Below are 23,132 nucleotides of genomic sequence, written 5' to 3'. Positions count from 1 at the left end.
CCTTCTTTCCAATTTAGATGCCATTTATTTCTTTTTCTTGTCTGATTGCTGTGGCTAGAGCTTCCAGTACTATGGTGAACAAGAGTGGTGAAAACAGACACCCTTGTCTTGTTCCTGATCTTAAAGGTAAAGCTTTTGGCTTTTGCCAATTAAATATGATGCTGGCAGTAGTTTTCTTTCACATGGCCTTTATTGTTTTGAGTTATGCTCCCTTCTAGTCCCACTTTGCTGACTGCTTTCTATCATAAATAGGTGCTGGATTTTATCAAATGCTCTTTCTGCAACTATTGATATGATCATGTGGTTTTTGTCCTTCATTTTGTTTATGCATTGTATTAAATTTATTGGCTTGCAAATATTGTACCATCTATGAATCCCAGAGATAATTCCATTTGATAAATGTGTATGATCTTTTTATGTATTGCTGGATCCAGATTGCCAATATTTTGTTGAGGATTTTAGCATCTATATATATATAGAAGTACTATATAGACAAATATATAGTATCTATCTATATATATATAGGTGATGCTATATATATATAGTGTGTGTGTGTGTGTGTGTGTATATATATATATATCAGAAATATTGGCCTATAATTTTCTTTATTTTTTGTGTCTTTACCTGGTTTTGGAATTAGACTAATACTAGCCTCATAAAAAGAGTTTGAGAGTTTTCCCTTTTCTTGAATATTTTGAAATAGTTTGAGAAGGATAAGTGTTAGTCCTTCTTTGAATGTTTGGTAAAATTTGCCTGTGAAGCCATTCAATCTAGGGTTTGTGTGTGCCAAAATTTTGTTGATTACGGCTTCAACTTTGCTAGCTGTTATCAGTCTATTCAAGAATTCTGATTCTTCTTGATTTTGTTTGAGTTTTGGGAGATTGCATGTTTCTAGAAATTGCCCATCAGTAGGTGAGTGGATCAAAAAACTGGTACATTTACAAAATGAAATACTATGCAGCAAAAAGAAGGAACTTCTACCTTTTGCAACAGCATGGATGTAACTGGAAACTATCATGCTAAGTGAAATAAGCCAGTTGGTGAAAGACAAATACCATATGATCTCATTTATGAGAGGAATCTAATGAACAAAATAAACCAACAAGCAAAATAAAACAAGTGACATGGAAAAACAGAATAGACTGACAGCAGCCAGAGGGGAGTGGGAGGAAAATAATGGTGAAAAGGAGGGGAGACACTAGTCAGAGAACATGTATGAATGACCCATGGACATGGACAATGGTGTGGGGATTGACTGTGAGAGAAGGGGGTGGGCTGGACAGAGGAGGGTAAAGGGGGACAAATTGGGACAAATGTAATAAAATAACAATTAAAAAAGAGAAAAAAATACTATGGCCCTCTCTCACATCTGTGAGCATGGTTACTCTCAAAAATAAAAATGAAAATAACAACAGTTGACCAGGAAAAAAGTGACCATGAACAAGAATAGGCAACTGCCCTTACATCAGATCCAGCTGAGTATAGTGTAAAATGCAAAGACCAATTAGTAATTATCCTATGGATTTAAGCAGTGGAACTGGGAGCCAAAGTAATTTAAACCCTAGTTACTTACAGTTTCCTCAACCAACAGGCTAATTGAAAGAAGTTTTAAAATGAAAAAAAAAGGAGCTAAACCACTGGCTCTTCATTTCATAAGGGGTTAGGATAGGCTAAAAAGCATAAATATGCTATTTCTTCTCCTGGGTGTGTGAACAGATACTCAGCCTGAATCTATGAGCAACATTTTGCCTCCTGGAGAAGCAAAAGTAAATATAGGTATGGAAAACAAGATACTTCAGGAAAATGTTGTTCAAATCAGTGTGTTCACTGGATGAGGGGGGCTGCTGATTATCTTCTAATTGTGCTTGATAACATTTAAGTCAATAACATCTTGACAGAGAAAAAAATTACAGCTGGCCTACAAAAATAGCCTTCACAAAATGATTAAAACTTCTTGGTTCTGTGGGCTAATATGCAATCTTCTAAGTGTATTTAGAAAGTAAGGTAATGACAACAAGCCTCAAGATAGGAAGACTGGATATGAAGATCTCAGGAAAGAAGGAAGATGAGTCACTAGGGAAATATGACACAGACTTGTATAAAATCTGCCATTTTCCTCATTTAAGCTCTCATTGTTTATAATGCATTTATTGATTCATTCAGCAACTACATTATAGGTACCTTCTATAACTAGGGAACAGATGTGAATAAGATACTGTATGTGCCCACAGTTTCAGAATATAGACTCTTAGAATTGTCAGGTAGCTTTCTTGCCCAATTATCCAGCTGAGGATAGATAGATATATAGATATAAAATACCTACCAAAGCCTTACACTACCACACTACAGTTAGCATTAATAACTAAGATGTATTTGTTCTTTGACAAATATTGCTGTGAAGCCACATTACTTACTTCTCACATTTATGCAGTAGATTTTGTTTTCTTGTTTAAAAGTAAGTGTACAATTTTACATGTATGACTATAATGCACCAACTTGTAAAAAGCTGGCCCATTGTTCTAGTCTATTAAAAACTTCTTAGAACCAAGTTTTTCATTAACCCTCCCAAATTGGGTTAATTACACACATGACAAGCAAGTCCACCATAACTTCACCTAATTCTTCATAAAATGTTGACTAAGGCAGAGTCATATTTTTAAAATACAAGCTTCCCTTCCTTGCTGAACCTCTGCTATCAACATCTGGAGCTGGGTCAGTAAGCTTCACCAGTAAGTCCCTAACTGCCACTATTTTAGTAATTTATTCATCACCAATCAAATTACAAAATAAAGGCCCTTAAGAATTCTTACCAATTAAATCATGGCAATTTATACAGAAAAACAACTGTTTAGTTAGCCCCCAAAGCATATATCAGCCATGTACAGATTATATGCTTGACTCCTACCAACGGGTCTCAGTTCACACCTGTGATCCTGATTCACACTCAAAGCATCCTGGTGCAAACAACAAATTTTATATTTAGGCCCCTTAAGTTACAGGGAATGGAGTGCATGAGCCAAATTTCTATAACCATCTCTCCCCGCATACATTGCAGTCACCTCTCAAGCAGGTTTAGGAAAATGATTTTCTCTCCTTCTTGTGAAATAGATGTGGCACTCTTCGGCACATTTTCTATCACAGAACAATACTAAATATTTGAGGCTGGAATCAGTCATTGTTTTATTTCTAGCAGCTAACATGGTTTTAGAACATATAAGCACTTAATACTTATTTTGGGGGCTAAAAACTAAGTAAATTAATATTTCTTTTACCAAACGTTCTAATTTGTATAATGCAACTTTGTGACTTTATGAATAATATTCTCAGGCCAGAGATGACAGTCCTTTGTTCCTATTCATTCATATCTGTCTGCTAATATTTTCATAATCTTTTAGCATCCTTTTTGTTTGTTTCCCATGACATAAATAAAAGTAATCTGTACCAAAATTAAATGACTCATTTTGACTGAAGAAAATTTGCTATCTTTAATTATGGTGTATGTTCAGAGGCAATATTCAGATTATTATGATCTTCAAAAAACATTAAGTTTAATTTAATTAAAACCACACTAACAAGTACTCATTGTGTGTGACACATGTATTTCCCTATACCTTTGGAACAATAGGAAAAATGAAATACTCAAATGGCATGGCATTTTTCTCTAAAAGAGAAAGGCTTATGAGATGAAATCTTTGTGCATTGGCTAGCAGATGCCAGGAATACAACTTATTTTTAGAATAATTTTAGGCTCACTACAGAAAACAGTTGAGTGCATTTTCATAAAGTCCTCCAGTTTCCATGGCAAATGGGGCCATTATTTCCCCTGAAACGGAAGGCTTTTACTTACATTTTCCAAATGCTTTTCATATTGTGCCAAAAACTCAAGTCAGTCCAGAAACAAGTACACTAATGGCTTATTGTTAAAAGCAATTCTTAAGTAAAAATGCACAGCAGGTCAAAGTGACCTTCTGTTCAGGCTTGTGGGGAACACCACATAATACTCTACAGTCAAATGGTGTGCATGCATGTTCGATGGAGACAGTGAGGCTAGTATATGAAGTTTTAATGATACAAAGAACTTGATCATGATGAAATATAAAAACAATAAGATTAGATGCTCTTAATTAGGAAACTATAATGGGTATTTCTTAATGTACAAGACATAGCTTCTAAAAATCACTTATATACAGATTCATTTAATACCTAATACACATTATGCATATTAAAACATAAAATATAAAAACTATGTAATTTTGTAAGCTCTGCTTTATTTCATGATAGATGATGATATTACTTCCTTAGAAGATTATGGAATTTTTGATATTGAATATTAAACAGATTTGGGAAATGCAACTAATTACACTAATAAATATCAACATGATATTTATATTGTTTACTGAGAGTTTTTTGCTTGTAGAAAAGTTACATGATTGCTATAGGAAATCAGTTGCAAATTAAAACCTCTAAATTAAAAAAGTGAAGTTGTATCCTCTCTATCCTTTTGGCATAGAACTTATTCTATAATGTCCATTTTAAAATTAATGGAGGTAACTCTGAAATAATATTAATACTAAATCATACTTGTTCACTTAATATCAGTGTTTATTAGCTATCCATTTAAGCTTTATCTATTGACTGCGGCATATCTCTGTGGGAAGTATGTAACAACTAATATGTGACCAATATTTATATACACATAATATATAAATACTCAGGGTAGAACTATTACTAATATATTAAATCCTTCCTTGTTATGTGACCTGGATGAACTAGTTGGGTTTAGTAAGCATAGCATGATCTTCTGTCCGCTGATCACTGACCAACATAACATAGACTACAACCCGCATCTCTAGCACTGACTAACCAGACTTTAGCAATAGTTTCCTCTATATCCTAAACTTCAAAGCCACCTTGTTTCCTCGCCTTCCAGGCTCCTATCCCTGTACTAGCATAAGCACCACTACTTTTATTTTTTAAGTACTTCAAATCACATTTGATGATAAATTGACCTTAGGCTTACCTCTGCCACTTTCATTTTTGTATAAAGAGAATCATTTTGTATATGTTTTAAAACCAGGGCCAATCCAATATGGACTTGTCAGGGTAGCTAGTGCTATACATTACAGAATAAACATAAATTATAGAAAATTGACAATTCACTTCAAAAGTGTGACCCACAGACACACACACTGTTTGCTGCACCCAAGATGCAATGGGTCATTGCTCAATGGCACAAAAAGTACACTGTTGGTGGGAACAGAGACTGGTGCAGCAACTATGGAAAACACTATTGGATTTCCTAAAAAAACTAAAAGTGGAACTGCCTTTTGATCCAGCAATTTCACTGTTGAGACTATGCCCTAAGAACCCTAAAACACCAATTCAAAAGAACCTACACGCCCCAACATTCATAGCAGTGTTATTTACAGTAGACAAGTGCTGAAAACAGCCTAAGTGCCCATCAGTAAATGAATGCATCAAAAAACTGTGGTACATTTACAAGATGAAATACTAGAAAGACAGAAGGAGCTCCTACTCTTCACACCAGTGTGGATGAAACTGGAGAGCATTATGCTAAGTGCAATAAGCCAGGCAGTAAAAGACAAATACCAGATGATCTCACCATTAAGTAGAACCTAATCAACAAAACAAACAAGCAAGCAAAATATAACCAGAGACATTGAAATAAAGAATAAACTGACAGTAACCAGAGGGGAGGGGAAGAGGAACAACAGGGAAAGAAGGGGAAGGGTCATAAGGGTCATAAGCCATGGACAAAGGCAAGGAGGGGGGAGAGGATTGAATGTGGGCGGTGTGAGTGGATAGGGTGGAGAAGAGTAATGGGGAGAAAATGGGGACAACTGTAATTGAACAAAAATAAAAATAGGTAAAAGTGAATGTAATTGCAATATATAAAGTATCTACATTCATCTGAATAATAAAATGATTTGAGTTTTCTAATAATGTCCCCTTTTGTACTACATTTGGCATCTCTTTCCCAGAATATGTTTCCTTTAATGCTATTGTGCCAAGTATATACTTTTAGACACTTCAAGTTATTTAGTGTTATCTTCATATTTAAAACTTGATCCTTTTTCTTTTTTAAATTGTTTTATTGTTCAATTATAGTCGTCTGCATTTCCCCACTACTACCCCCCAACCCCAGCCAAACCTACCTCCTTCCCTTGCTTCCACCCCCAACCCTTGGTTTTTTCCATGTGCCCATTATAGTTGTTCCTGAAAACCCTTCCCCCCCCATTATCCCCTCCTACCTCCCCTCTAGTTACTGTCAGATTGTTCTTAATTTCAATATCTCTCACACTTCGCTCGCTCTTTTCTTTCGTTGATTAGCTTCCAGTTAAAGGTGAGTGTTGTTCCTTTTTCTTTTATTAGATGGTCTTTTATTTGCATATTCAACACAAAACACTTTTTCTTCCTTTCTCCCAAACAAGAATAAAATCTATAGAACCTAAAGAGTGGGGTGGGAGGAGGTGGGCTTTCTCCTACCTCTATTTTGGGTCTTCCAGCCATGCAGTTGGCAGGAGGGAGAGACAAACATAGTTCTTCATTTCCTGGGCAAAGTTATGACTCTCTCTGTTTCTACTTCTCTGACATTCATTGTAGTCAATAATGTCTGCTGGAAAGGTGTCAAAATGCTGGTTCTCTTCCATTGAAGATCAGGAAATACTGTGGGTATCTCTGTGATGCACATTTTCTTAAAAGATGAGTCTCTTGTTACTACTTTCACTTTTTCCTTAGTTCCCACCCAAGGAGAGTCAACCTGAAGCCTTTCACTACCTTTTGGCAGGTATCTACAATATAGATCAAGTGCAGCCTTCCCCAGCAGGGCCCACTGACAATTGGAAATGCATGTATCTTTAGGATGGTGGCTTCTTCATTGATACCTCTCTCTTGGCAAATTCAGAATATATGTATGACCAACAGTATATTAAGAAATTACCATTTTTTACCCTCATGAGACAATGTAAGCCAAAGGAAGACATGTTTAAAAATAACACTTTATCTAATTGGTTTGAGGAGATACATAAAGCAAGGAACAGGATTTCTGGTTTGAAATAATATCACTGATTCAGCCTAGGTCTTCTCCACATTATACATTGGTGTCTCTATGAAAGCTTCATCAAACCTTTTCAAAGAGTGAGATAAAAATTACAGTATGACCTAATTTATTACACAATTTTCCTCCAAATAAAATGTGAATGGTTTCCTTGAACAACCTTCTCACTTTTCAGAAATAAAAAAGGAAAGGAAAGGAAAGGAAAGGAAAGGAAAGGAAAGGAAAGGAAAGGAAAGGAAAGGAAAGGAAAGGAAAGGAAAGGAAAGGAAAGGAAAGGAAACTACATGTAGAACAACTAGCCCAGGCTTGGGTGCTTGGTTTAAAATGCCATTTGGGTAAGTGTTCCACTAGGAGCACAAAACTACTAGGGAAAGAGTCTGTCAGGAGGACATAGAGAGGGAAGATTGTAATTTACAAATTATTTTGATGGTAAAGATCCAGGGCTGGGAAGCATGACAGCAAGTGGTCAGAATGTGGAGTAGGAAACAGCATTGCTTGACATCTTCTATCTAGAGATCTTTAGGGGCATAAATTAGCCTAGGATAGGAAGACAATTGCAGTTAAGTGGCTTGCCTTGAATTTGTACTACAGTAGTAAAGTCAGTGATTTTAATAAAAACACATGTTTATTTGGAATGCTTGAATAGATTAGTGGAAATTTCAAGAAGGCTACAGCTTCTAACTTACCACCCCTCAAAACAAAAACAACACCCAGTCACCATTAATCAGGTAAGCTGTGTAGAAAGTTAGGGATGGCAGGTAACCAGGCCTTAACTTCAAAAGAAAAAGAGTAGCTTGAATGGGAAGAATCATATAAATCAAGCACGATGTTCTACAAAGTGAAGATGAATCAGATACATTGGCATACAAAGTGATTGTAAATGATGTCTGTGAACCACTTACAAGGATAACTAGTGGAGGAAGAGGCAGCTGATTGAGGGTTAATTAGAATTCTGATACTAGCAAGAAAAGGTATTAGATCATATATTTCAACTCCCTTTTGATTTAATAATACCCTTTATAATGGTTCTTTTCTCTGTTTGAGAAAAATATTGATTTTTAAAAGTGCGATAGCTTAAAAATAGAATGTATAGATTTGTAAAGATAATAGAAGACATGCTGTCATCCATCTTACAGAAGAAATATTAGGTATATAAAGTATACACTACATTGTAAGTTAAAATTTAATCAGGATATTCAATGTTTATAAGTGATAATGCTATAATTTGGATAAAGGAAAGTTTGTAGCATTCGTTTCAAAGCCAACTTTTAATGAATCATTGTTATGGTTTACTGTTTTTAGTCTTTGTTTACTGCTTGCAGTATGTTTACTTTCAATAGCTCATTAACCTTGCTCATTTCTCTGCATTGGGGCATAGGGATAATCTGGCAGACTACACCTCAAGGTGTTTTCAACACCTTGAAGAGAGGGTATCATTACATACACATTTTGGCAAAACTCATTGACAATTTCATACTAAATAGCCCAAGTACCACCGACTAAATCAGATAAGGGAAAATGTAAAAATAAAAGCCTGTGGTATTTAATCATTCTACTTCAATTGAAGAGAAATATTAAAATCAACTGAGCAATTTGTGTTAGAGTCAAGATGCCACTGAAGGCGATGACAAACAAATTACAAATGAACTTGGGCTACTTGCTATTTTGGCCACATAGAGACTATTATTTCAGAGAGTATTACTTCATAATCAAAAAAGGCAATTGATAGAGCTACCCTAAAATATAAGTATGTTCACATCTCATTTTATAATACGTTCCCAATAGATGGTAACAAGTCAATATCTGACTTCAGCAATTTTAGAAAAAGTTTTACCTTAAAATATTTGGGTTAACTGGAAATAATCAGAGAACTCTCAGCATAAGTTCTCGCTCATCAGTTTTCCTGACAGTGAGAAGGAATTTTCTCTAAACATCTCATCTCCTTTAACAACCTTTATATAGATATCTAAGTCATTAACAAATTACACTTATTTATTCTCTATGCAGATGTATAATAAGCACACCTTTTCTCCTGTCACTCAAGACAGTTTAAAAACTGATACCTCAGATATGGCTTTTATATGTTTAAAACATAGGGAAACTTTTTTTAATCAGAAAATTTTGACTAATTCTCAAGGGCCATTTGATCAATACACTGTACTCCCAATTGACATGATCATCGCCCTAATCAAACTATCACATTTCATTCTCTCTCTCTCAAAAAGAAAGAAGACTTAACTCTTAAATTTACTGAAATAACATTAAACAGGATGTATATTGATTTTAAGACTAAGAATAAAACTGTTTAATGGTTTCCCGGCTTATATTTAAGTATTTTATCCACCTTGAATTTATTTTGGTGTATGGTGTAAGTTGGTGCTCGAGTTTCATTTTTTTGCATGTGGCTGTCCAGTTTTCCCAACACCATTTGTTGAAGAGGCTATCTTTACTCCATTTTATGTTACTGCCCCCTTTGTTGAATATTAATTGACTGTAGAGGTTTGGGTTCACTGTTGGTGGGATTGCAGACTGGTACAACCACTATGGAAAGCAGTATGGAATTTTCTAAGAAAACTAAAAATGGACGTGCCTTTTGACCCAGCAATTCCACTGCTAGGAGTATATACTAAGAACCCTGAAACACCAATCCAAAAGAACCTATGCACCCCGATGTTCATCGCAGCACAATTTACAATAGCCAAGAGTTGGAAGCAACCTAAATGCCCATCGGTCAATGACTGGATCAAAAAACTATGGTACATTTACACAATGGAATTCTATGCTGCAGAAAGGAAGAAAGAGCTCCTCTCCTTTGCAACGTCATGGATGGAGCTGGAAAGCATTATGCTGAGCGAAATAAGCCAGGCAGTGAAAGACAAATACCATATGATATCACCTTTAACAGGAATGTAAACAACAAAACAAACAAGCAAGCAAAATGTAACCAAAGACACTGAAATACAGAACGTGCTGACAGGGTCCAGAGGGTAGAGGGGAGAGAAGCACAGAGTAAAAGGGGATGGACTCACATGAATAAGTATAAAGGACACATGGACAATAACTAAGACGGGGGGCGGAGATGGGAGGGGGGGTGGGAGCACTGGGGGGGTGCGGGGCTGGGAATACAAGAAAGAAAACTGTACTTGAACAAAAGTTAAATAAAAAATAAAGAATAAAACTCTTACAAAGCAAAAAGAAGCAATTTCCAAGTAGGCCCTATGTTATATTTATTGCCAATTACATATTGAAGGAAATCTACATGAAATGGACATGCATAATTCAATCAATTCTCCTTGTATTTATATTTTCCTTCTATTAAAATAATTTGAATAAATAAAAATGTGTGTTTCTAAAATAGACAAAATAAAGTTGTTTGGGTTTTTTTATAATTTCTCTTCTGTAACTTAATTGTTCTGCTCTGTTTGTTAATTTGAAAATTAGCAAACATCCCATGCTCTCTTAGTTATCAATAGAAATAAAGATAATACTAACTACTGTACAAGAATTTTCTAAAATTTAAGAAAAAGATGTCTGAGAATGTTTAGCAGAGTTCCTTGTGCCTGATAAATTGTGGCCAATTACTATTTTAAGTAAAATAAAAATTGGATTTTTAAATGTATATATCTGTAGTGCTAGTTGTTTCAGCTTTGTTCAAGTTCCTCATATAGTTCAAGTGACAAAATTATATTTGTAATGCTCTAGAAGAAAGAATACTTTAGATGTTCATTGATAGCAAAACAAATTAAAAAATTAGTGAAATCCCTAAATGAAAAAATTTACAAATATTAAAAAGCACCGGGATTATTTTTCAGTGCCTTCCATAAATGATACATATAACCTACAATTGCTAACTATAAGTGAAGTTATTAAGAAAATTGAAAATAATATTTTAGAAAGTATTAGACCAAAACAATGAAAGGCATAGGCTGTTACTATTTGCATGTGTGTGTATATATACATACACACACGTATTCATATATATATGTTAACAGATAATTTGATTATTTAAATATCTATAAAAATGAAATACATTTTGAAAGGAATTCTTTTTAATATTTTATTTTTTCAGTTTCATATATGAAAGCAACATTCTCTTATCCCATTATTCCCACTATGGGGTTAATTTCATTTTTATGTTGCTAGACACAAGATTTATTAATGCTTTTGAAAATTATCAAAGAGCTGAAAACTGGATTGCTCATTTCAATTCCAAATTACAGAGAATTTCTTGGAGAAATGTTTTCTATCATTTTTTTCATTATTTTATTAATGCATTATAATTTGTTGAACATTTATACTGTCACATTAAATTTCATAGATAAAAATATTTCTGCGTGTATGCACACAATTATTATATTTTAATACTTATTTTAATTTAATTTTTCACTTAAAATTTTACTGTTAATTTTACTTTAAAAAACTGGAATTATTAGAGCTTCTATAAGCAACCAAATGGCAGATAATGACCTCATTGCTTTCTCCATGTTGCTTTTTTCTCTCATCCTATTTATCTTTTACTCACACACACTCAGATGTATAAACACATACACACAGCTGTGTGACACTCACTGGCCAAGAAAATGAAAGAATGTTGTAACCCATTATAAATCCCTTCCAGGGGCTCTTTCAGGCATCTAAAATTAGAGAAATCTAAACTAAATTCAGAGCAGCCTCCTCCCAAATGTAGTCAATGATTACAGCTGGCGATTAACGCAGGGAACAAATACTGAGACATCACTAGGATCCACCATAGAAGCCAGTCTGAATAGAGGCAGTCAGTGGCCGCCCAGGGTGAACTGGAGAGCATCATCTGTATGCCAGTCGGCTGCAGTAACTGATACTGGCCAAGTTCCAAGGCACAGAAAATACCTGGTTACACCCTCCTATCTTTTTAATTTTATTTATTTATTTATTTTTAGTTCTGTTGAGGCAGGAAAGTCACAAACTCATTCTCCAGGAATAATTTTATCATTATTTTAGAGGGGAAAATTTTCATTTTCCCCTATAATACTAATTTCATTTTCCCAAATAATACTAGAGGGGCTAGTATTATTTATTTCACTTGTTTCCTGGGTGCTGATGGCCAAATTTACATCTTGTATGAATGAATTCCCTTGGAGAGTTGCATATTTTGAATCTGGTTCTGAGAATAGCCAAGTGCATCTATTGTCAAAAATAGCTAAGCAGTGGGGTATTCTGGAAGTCTTACACATATGGCTGGTACCTGTTCATCAATATTGTTCTGAGACTCAGGTTTCTGAAGACCCTTCCAAATATCAAGTTGAAAAAAGTGACACTATGTTTCTAAATCCCTTATAATTGATAAACATATTTTTAAAGTTCCACAAGTATAAACACAGACCACTCTTCTTAAGAAATAAACTAGTGTTGTACATGATCCAGGAAATTTTTATAGACCAGTAATAATAGATATAAAGTGGATGTATTTTTAAGTTAGTCAAATAATTACGTAATCCAAAGAGCAGGTTATTTAATCTTTACTGGAGTCTCATAACCATGTTAAACTTTCACAGTCAATTATTTATGGTTTACATACCAGAAGTCATGAGATCCTACTGGTCTAGTTGGAGATGATGCAGGTCTGGCTACACAGCTGAGCTTGTGCAGAGAGAGTGAAGGAGGACTCAGGGTCTAAAGAGCATTGGGATTCAAAACATGAACAAGTATAAAGGACACATGGACAATAACTAAGGGTGGGGGACAGAAATGGGAGGGAGGCGGGGAGCATGTGGTGGGGGGCGGGCAGGGTTGGGAATATAAGACAGAAAGCTGTACTTGAACAAGAATTAAATTAAAAAAATATTAAAAAAAAGAATGTCTGAGTTCCATAATCTGTTCCTTCTGGGACTTGTAGTGTGTAGCTTTAAGCCAGTTACATTTTAGGACTTCAGTTCTCTGTCAAACAGGCATAGTAAAACCTATTCTACCTACGTCATAGCATTATTGTGAAAACTAAAGGAGACATTTGACATGAAACCATGCTGAATGTTACAAATATCTATAAAACTATCATTTAGAATAATTATCTCATGCTTGAAAAGTTAACATATTCATTAATTCAGCAAACTTTCATAGAAAGCCTACCATACCCTAGGCTGCATGTAGAATTTTTGGTGGGTCTGTAGTTAGATAATTCTTATTTCAGGATCTCCAAATCTGCTCAAAGGCCATTTGTGAAGGGCGCAAACCATGCATTTTAAATGTTTCTCCAAGTCTGCCACTCATAGGTAAACTCCGCATATGCATTTTTCATGTAATTTAATAACTTTCTTTCTGCTATAGAAAAAGAAAAATGAATGGGATGGATGATACCCGTAAGTTTGTTAGGTAGTGAGTGAATAGAATAATGGGTATTAAACCAAGAGCATGGACTGGGGGTATCAATATGCACCTAATATTCTTGACGCACAAAATAAATAAGGCCACCAAAGTACGATATACTCAGGATACTCTAAATTTGGATGAGCCATGACACACCAAATACACAGGAGCACTCAGTATTCATGAAATCTTGACTCAGCCACCATTTCTGGTGAAACTCACTCTGTCCCCAGAGTCTTATGCCCCAGAAATACTGAAAAATCCGCTGGCTCTTTAGCAGGTCAGTGGAAATCTACAGTCACTATCCAAGCTTACTTGTACCTGTGTATCTCAAAGAGAACAAATGTGTGTCATTGATCATCAGCACCTTACTCAAACCTCAATCACCCCATCAGCAGGAATGATTGAGGTGCGTGAGAGAGAAACAGGACATGTGACTAGTGTATGCCCCAGGATTTAGATAGCGTGTCTACATTCTATCCAAAATTTTCTCTTGCTTCTAGCTGCATGTTTTAAACTGATTAATCAATCATGATCTATGATTTTAAGTTGGTCAATGACCTTTTCAGTCCTGTGACACCCCTCCCCCCGCAAAGATCAATTTCCTATGGTTGTGCTTAAAGGCTACCTAACAAGACATGGAGGTGATTTCCCATATGACGCCACTTTTTAAAAACAGCAGCAGAGTGTGACTCTGCAGACTAATCCTAATGATCAGATGCCCTCCCACATACCTGCTGCCTGGCTACTGCTACATCTCCTGGAACTGTTTCTTAGATGACAAAAACTCTTAAAACACACTAGTATCATTACTAATTAACACCTTACATTAATTGATCCTATTTTAAGCCTTTTTAGATCTATGATTTCATTTAATCGTCTTTAAAAAAACCTATGAAATTGATAGTATAATTATCCTCCTCATTTTTCAGATGTGGGAGCTGACACAGAAAGATTAAGTTGTTTGCACAAGTCATTTGCACAAGGTCACACAACTAGCAGGAGGCAGAGCTGAAATTCAATCTGAGCAGTATTGCTCCAGAACCCTTACTCTAACCATCAAGTTGAAAGCTGTCTATAGCCTGTGTGCATGGCCTTCAAATTTCAGACTTTTAATGAATGTTGCCCTCTTGAACCTGTCAACAAATCTAACATTTTCAGATTTCCTACCCCTCAGCATATATTGGCTGAAAGTGTGAAAAATGTGGGAGTTATTTCAGAAGAGAGAATTGAGGGAAGATGAGAATCTAGCACCTAGGATGGAGTGTGGCATTGAATTGAGGCTACATGCACTATTCTGAATGAATGTAGAGCCCCTATGCCTGGAAGAAGGTAAGGGTGGATGTGGCATTCCCTTCACACGTCTTTCCTCTGCACTTCTACACCTAAGCCTAATGGCATGGTTGGGGTGGAAAGAAACAACACTGTAACAGGTAAATTGCTCAAGAAGTTTCTGAAGTAATTGCTAACCCATTGTTTGCTCTTTCTAATCCAGCTTCACAAAACTCTTCCAGGATCTTGGTACATGCACTCACATCTAACCCACACCTGAGACATTGGGTCTATTTTAGAGATGAAGAAATAGAGGCTCCAAAACATGCTGTAATAAACCCACATCAGAAAACTAATAAATCATAAATGTTGATTATGTGCTTGGGCTCAATGACAGGAAAACACATGTTCTTTCCATTATATTTCATCACTGGTGAGCATACATCGATAAGAAATGCAAAGAGCCGCATTGTCACTCTGCCCTTTCACCCCATTCCTGAGACACTCCCTGACAATGATTCATTTCTGCTCAGCCTGCTTTAGAGGGGCTGGGATTGGTCAGGCTGAGCAGTGACTGACTTCCTGGGAGGCTCAAGCGATGAAGAGATGAGCAGAATAAAGCACAGGAATCACTGGCCCAGGCATGAACGTAACTTTCCACTGAGAGGGACCCATTTCCATAAATCACAAAATTTTTCTCTACCCGATAGCAACCCCACCCACAGTCTTTGACTTTTTGGCTAGATCAGCATATCACACAGTCAGCTTTCAAAAATATCTTATTGGCCACATGTGGCCCACATTTTCAGACATTCCGGAAATGTATTGTTTGATTTGTACATCCCTGCACCTAACAGATCACTCAGACAGCGCTGACCTGCGGGGCAATTCACTTCGTGTGTCATCCACCATCTGTGCTTACCTGTTGTAAGAGACAAGAAAATGCAGAATATGGCAGGGGGGTTGTTTCTGATTTATAAAATCATAACTATTATTATAGACAAATAGCACTGATAAAACAGAGGCAAATTATGCTTGTTTGTAATTCTAATTTGTTGTCAATTAATTGGTCATAGTTTTTTCTGTGGATTATACAACAAGTAAACTGTTAAATCAGTAAACATTTCATAATACTAAAATTATACAATTCTTGTAGCTTGTAAATATTTTTTATTTAATCTTTATTGTATTTTCCATTACCATTTAGTCCTCTTATACTCCCCTCCCCCTGCAATCACCACACTGCCGTTTATGTCCATGAGTCCTATTTCCCTTTTACTCAATCCCTCCACCCCGTAACCTCCCGCCACTACCTGTCGTCTACTCTCCATTTATGACTCCGCCTACAACTTCGTTCAGTTTGTTCATTAGATTCCATATATGACTGAAATGATATAGTATTTGTCTTACTCTGGCTTATGACTGGCTTGTTTTACTTAGCATAATGTTCACCTGGTCCTTCCATACTGTTGCAAAGAGTAAATTTTCTTTTTTATGGCCAAATAGCATTCCATTTTGTAAATATCCCATAGTTGTTTTATCCACTCATCTACTGATGGTTACTTAGACTGCTTCCATATCTTGGAGATTGTAAATAATGCTGCAATGAATATAGAAGTGCTTGTCTTGTTTAGAATTAGTGTTTTGGGTTCCTTCAGATATATCCCCAGAAGTGGAATTGCTAGGTCCAAAGGAAGATACATTTTTAATTTTTTTAGGTATTTCCGTATTGCTTTCCACAGTTGCTGCACCAGTCTGTATTCCTACTCACAGTGCAAAAGGGTTTCCCTTTCCCCACATCTTTATCATCACTTATTGTTTGTTGACTTATTGATGATAGCCATTCTGACAGGTATGAGATGGTATCTCAATGTGGTTTTAATTTGCATTTATCTGATGATTAGTGATGCTGAGCATCTTTTCATGTGTCTATTGGCCATCTCTATGTCCTCTTTGTAGAAGCGTCTATTCAGGTCCTTTGCCCATATTTTAATTGGGTTGTTTATATTTTTGATGTTGAGTTTTGTGAGTATTTTATAAATTTTGAATATTAACCCTTTATCAGATGTATTGATGAATATGTTCTCTCATTCTGTGGGCTGCCTTTTTATTTTGTTGATGATTTCCTTTGTTGTAAATCTTTTTTAAAAAATTCTTTAAAGAAAAGCTTCTACTTAAAATCTAGATCAATGGATCCTAATGTGTAGGGGAGGGACACCTATTGCAATAGGCCCAGGAATCAATATAGATTTAAGAAATAGGTTTTACACATATATGTACTACTGCTTTTCAAATATATGCTTATCAAATTGCAAATCTTTGCTGGACAAAATGCAAATTCACATATAATTGATTCTGAATTCAAAGTAATCCTTGTTCTTAACCATTTATAAAATTGATTGATTCTAAAAGGGTTCTTCTATTATAAGAAAATTTCTGGGAGAAAAAGCCTTAAAATGCCGCCTTTGCATTCTAAAAGGCTGGGAAACACTGATCTAGTCGTATTATCTTTTTCTGTCACACACCCATTTGAGTTATCAAAAATGGACCTTTGACACAAGTTGTCAGGATTTCTTCATAGGCAAAACTGATCTACATATGACTCAGCCCCAGAGTTATTTACTTTTCTTTCCCTTTAATTTTATCAACACAGATCAGCACTGTAAATGCTTTTCCAGTAAGTTCTAATGGAGGCCCTAGGCAAAGGTCACTTCCTCCTTAGAGCCTCCCTGACCCTGCATGCAGAGTTACTCTGTCCTTTGCCCAGTGCCAATACCATGCCTCATAATCCTTCTATTATACCACTTAACACAGCACTTCTAATATGTGCTTCAGTATCTCCAAAGAAAGGAATGAGCGAAGACATTTCCCTTGGGAAAAGGTAGCAATGGATTCAGAGTCTAAGTGCAGAAGTGTTATGGTGGTTATCACAACAGGTTGCATCTACTAACAACTGAATGAGTTACAGATAATAATAATGATTAGTGAAACTTCATTCTCTTTATAACACTTCTTCATTATGCCCTTATCACATAATTTAGAGCAATAAATTAAATACATAAACCAGTAAACTGAGTCAGCAGTAATACTAAACATAAAATTATTGACCAATGAAGGCCATGAGTAGGGCTGGCTGCACTAGGAGCTAAATGAGATGAGGAGGATGTATATATATATTTTTTAAAATAAATAAATAAATATTTAAATATTTAAAAATACACAAATAAAATGAGATGTCTAGAGACAAATTAAACAGATGATAATACTGGTTAACTCTTATTAAGTGCTTATAACATCCATGTCATATTGTTAATGTTAATGTAAGTATTGATTTATTTAATTATTTGAAATAACCAATGAGATATATATATACATTTTTAGTGCCCCATATTACAGACAAGTAAACATAAACACAGAAATGTTAAGTAACTTGTATCAAAACCTATTTACACTTATTGGCAGAGAGAAATCTATATCCAGATGACCCTGGCTTTTGAAACGTACTATGAGCCATTACAAAGGAGAACATGGATTTCTCTAGCTTCCTATCATCACCAGTCTTTTTGGCATATCTTTATAAGTTTGGAATTAAAGATCCATACAGAGTTGAGAGGGAGAGAAAATTATTTTGAAGGTACTTGTTCCGAGACATGTTATTAAGTTTTTTTATGTGACTCATCCTTATGACAACCCTACTTGGGAAGGTATTATTATTATTATCACCAATTTAAAAAAAAAAAAAAAACTGAGACATAGAGGAATTTATCAACTGGCCCAATATCACACTGGAATAAAGTAGTGGAACCACTTTTGAGCCTGGACTACCTTATTCATTTTTATCACATAGCACCATGCCTGATTTAAGAGAAGTATTTAATAAAGCATTTTTAAATTAATTAGGTAATTAATGTCAAGAGCATACAAGCCCTGTAACTATAAGCAAAATAACTAGGACTGGGAAAGAAGAGAAGCAGAGATAATGATTGATTTCTGTCTCTTTCTCTACCTACCTTCCTCCTTGTCTCTTTCTTTCTCTCTTTTCCTCTTTGTCTGAAAAATATATATATTGAGCATTAACTATGTTGCTAAAACTTTAACAAAAACTCTAATAAATGTTGCTCCTTAAGCTTCAACAAGGTTATGTGAAAATGAGGACAGAACCCATCAATCAAACAGTTAAACGACAAAAATACCACAGATAAATAATAATAATATAGAAGTTTTCATGGGCACTAAACAATGAGTAGAAATTAGAAGGACAAACAAATGATTAGGAGCATTTCACAATGACAGAACAACATAGGCATGAGGGATAATCTTGTATGATACAGAAAAAAAATCATTCAACATGGCTGAAGAGAAAAAATCACTCAACATGGCAGAATGGTGAAAACATTAGCCTGGGAGCAACTAAGGAGTCAGAGCATACCTTGAGGACTATTGAGAATCACTAACACTTTTAACCAGAAAAATGTTATAATGATCAGATTCGTAAACATATGTAACAACAATATGTAAAAAATGATGGACAAAGAGAATTGAAACAGAAAGATTGGATGGAGTGCTCCTGACAGAGACTTGGTAGTAGTGGCCTGAGAATAACAAAAACACCAAGTCAAATAAAGCATCTTCACAGAGCATTCAGGTTTTCTCAGTCATGTGAAGTTTCAAACACTATGTCTAAAGTGGCTACAATGTATAACATAGAAAAGAATACATAAAGCAAATAAATTTTTAAGATAAAATATAAAACTTAAATATTTTTACTTTTACTGAGGATCACTTTATATAACATCTCTGAGTACATTCCAATTTATCCCCTCAGACTTTTTTCTTTTAAATCAGGGTGAAATTAGGGTAAATCAGGGTAAATTAGGGTGAAAAGTCTTAGAAATCTTAAGAAAGGAATATTACAGTGATCAAAACAAGAGGTGATGAGGACTTAGGGGGAAACATGTATGAATGGAGACAAATGGGTGAAGCCAAGAGACACTAAGAAGTCAACTAAGTCAAGCCTACAGGACTTAGAAAGAGGTGGTTAGTTGAAAAGGAGAAGAGAAAGCCCAATCTGTCTGAGGTACTATAGGAAATATGAGAGTTAGAAAAGAAGCAGTAGATGTGGAAATGTAGAAAATGAGTTCAGTTTTTAAATAATTATATTTTAGTGATTATGCTATTTCAGTTGCCCCAATTTTTCCCCTTGCCTCCCTCCATGTAGCACCCCCTAATCCCTCACACAATCTCTACACCATTGTTCATGTCCATGGGTCATACATACAAGTTCTTTTGCTACTCCATTTTCTATACTGTATTTTACACACCCATGGCTATTCTGTAACTACTTACTTGTACTTCTTAATGCTCTCACCTCTTCATCCATTCCCCTACGCTTCCCTCACATCTATCCACATCCTCCTCACATATGGCAACCATCAAATATTCTCTCCATATACATAATTCTGTCTGTGTTATTCTTGTTTGCTTACATTGTTTTTTTTTTAAATTCAATTGTTGATAAATATATATTCATTGACATTTTATTATTTACAGTTTTGACCTGTTTCTTTTTCTTAAATAAGTCCCTTTAACACTTCATGTAATAATCATTTGATGATGATGAACTCTTTCAGATTTTTCTTGTTTGGGAAGCTCTTTGTCTGCCTTTCAATTATAAATATATTTGCTGGGTAGAACAATCTTGGCATAGGTCCTCACTTTTCATGACTTTGAATATTTCTTCCCAATCCCATCTAATCCCACATAGTTTCTTTTCAGAAATCAGTCCACAGTCTTATGGTAACTCCCCTGTAGGTGACTATCTGTTTTTCTTTTGCTGCTTTTAAGATTCTCTCTTTATCTTTAACCTTTGGAATTTTAATTATGATATATTTTGGCTGGGTCTCTTTATATCCATCTTGTTTGGGATTCTCTGTGCTTTTTGGACTTGCATATCTAGTTCCCACACCAAATTAAGAAAGTTTTCTTTCATTATTTTTTCAAATGGATTTCAAATTTTCTGTTCTTTCTCTGCTCCTCTGGCACCCCTATGACAAGAATGTTGGAATGCTTGAGGTTGTCCCTCAGGCTGCTTACACTATCCTCTTTTTGGAGGGGACATTCTTTTTTCTTCTTATCGTTTTGATTGGTAATTTTTGGCTTCCTTATGTTCCAAATCATTGATTTTTTCTCACTCTCACCCATTCTACTGTTGTTGTCATCTTGTAAATTGTTATTTTATTTCAATTAGTGTACCCTTCATTTCTGACTGGATCAGTTTTAATGATGTTGAGTCTTTACTAAGTTCCTGGAGCATCCTTATAACCAGTGTTTTGAACTCTGTGTCTGATAGATTGCATATTTCCATTTCGTTTAGATCTTTTTCCGGAGTTTTGATCTGTTCTTTCATTTAGGCCATACTTCATTGTTTCCTCATTTTGATAACCTCCCTGTGTTTGTTTCTGTGTGTTAGTTAGTGTATCTATGACTCCCAGTCTTCATAGTATGTCTTAAGGTAGTAGATGTCATGTAGGGTCTAGTGGCCCAGCATCCCCTCTCATTCAAGCTGGGTACTCAAAGTGTGAGCTGAGTATACCCTCCTTTTGTAGTTGAGTCTTTATTGTTGTTGGCAGGTCAATGGGAGTGATTTACCCAGGCAGCTGCAGGGACTGGCTATGACCACTGACTCCCAAACTCCATCCTCCATGAAGGATCAGCTATTCAGGGGCAGAGTGGTAGTGCTCTGACATGGTCTGTAGCTGTCCACTGGGTGTGCAGGCTCTGGGGTTTCACAAGTGTTGCAGGCCAAGGTCGGTCCCCACCTGTGTTCTGCCCTGGGTCACCCTGTATGAGTTATAAAGCAATCTGAGATGGCTACTATTCGTGGTGGTCTTGGAGATTCCTAGGTGAAGCCAAGCTGTGAATCTAGGCTGGTTATTGCTGGAGGCATGCCTGGGGCCACCTAGCAAAAGGTATGGGTGCCAGGGACTTACTGAGGTTGTTGCTTAATTTATAGAATTTATGAAGTTGTGAATTACAAGCCAAGACCAGCCATTCATATGGAAAGGTCAAGGTTAACAGCTTGGTGGGGTGATAACTTTGGTGGGACAGAGTCTCAGGGGACCTCCAGGGTGGCACAAAGAGTATTAGCCAGGCTGATAGATTCTCAGATATGGTACCACCTGCCAGCTCTGTAGCTTTGAACAAGAAGAGCTCAGAAAAGGAATAATGTTTTTTCCCCCACCTTTCTGTCCGGGGAAACGCAGTCCCCAGCTCCCATCTTTTTCTAGACACTTCAGTTCCTCCCCATACACCACTGGTGCCTCTCATACTACTACCCTGGTGCTGGGGTACAGAGGAAGTGAGTCTGAGTAAGTCCATGTGTGGGCTCTTTAAGGGTAACTGCTTGGAACTCTATACATTTCTTCTACTAACTCAATCCCTGCTGGCTTCTGCAGCCAGAAGTTATGAGGACTAATCTTCCTACCACTGGAACCCTGGGCTGGGGTGCCTTGTGAGGAGGTGTAATGCATCTCTCCTGCATTATACCTTCCAAATTGTTATCTACCAAACATGGATGAGACACCAGCTCATTCCACATCGCTGCCCTCCTGCCACTCTGGATGAGTGTAGATTATTTATTCATAGCTGTCAGACTTCCATTCAACTTGATTTCTGATGGTTCCAAATGATGGTTGTTCTCTATTTTCATTGTAATTTTGATATGATTGTGTGAGGAGGCAAGCCATGCTTACCTATGCCACCATATTGACCAGAAGTCACCCCAGTTTAGTTTTGAACATGCCAAGCTGGCAGTGTCCATAGGACATTCAAATAAAATATAGTACAGCTACAAACCAGAAAGTCACCTCCATAAGGTAACAATTGAAGTCATGGGAGTGGATGAATTCACCCAAGAACAGGTGTAATGAGAGAAAAAACCAAGATGGACTCCCAGGATATCTAGATATTTAAGGTATAAGCCATAGAAAATGAGAGAACAAGTGAAATATAGGAGATTTCTGAAAGATAGGAGGAAAGTGTCAAGGAGGCAGGTGTCACAGAATGCAAGAAAAATAAAACATTTCAGAAAAGGGAATTCTGGCCTAGATAGTGGCATAGGTAGACACACTATGCCTCCTCACACAACCAAAAGAAGGACAACAACACTCTAAAAACAAACAAAAAACTCCAACCAGAATTGACAGAAAATTGAACTGTATAGAAGTCTGACAACCAAGGAGTTAAAGAAGAGACATCCAGACCACTAGGAGGGGCAGAGATGGGCATCTGGGCTTAGAGGATTTGCAGCAAAGTGGTGGTACAGGACTGGGGCAGGCAAAGTGGCAGCTGGTGGGCCCAGCGAAGCAGTGGATTGTGGAGCAGGCAGTCCCGCATTCACGTGTGGATAAACCAGGAGGAACACCTGGGGAGCGAGACAGAC

This window comes from Sturnira hondurensis, unplaced genomic scaffold, assembly GCF_014824575.4.
Source record: "Sturnira hondurensis isolate 20B ecotype Veracruz unplaced genomic scaffold, ASM1482457v3 Scaffold0017394, whole genome shotgun sequence".
In the NCBI taxonomy this organism is placed as follows: Eukaryota; Metazoa; Chordata; class Mammalia; order Chiroptera; family Phyllostomidae; genus Sturnira; species Sturnira hondurensis.
Note: the sequence above shows the minus strand (reverse complement) of the source record.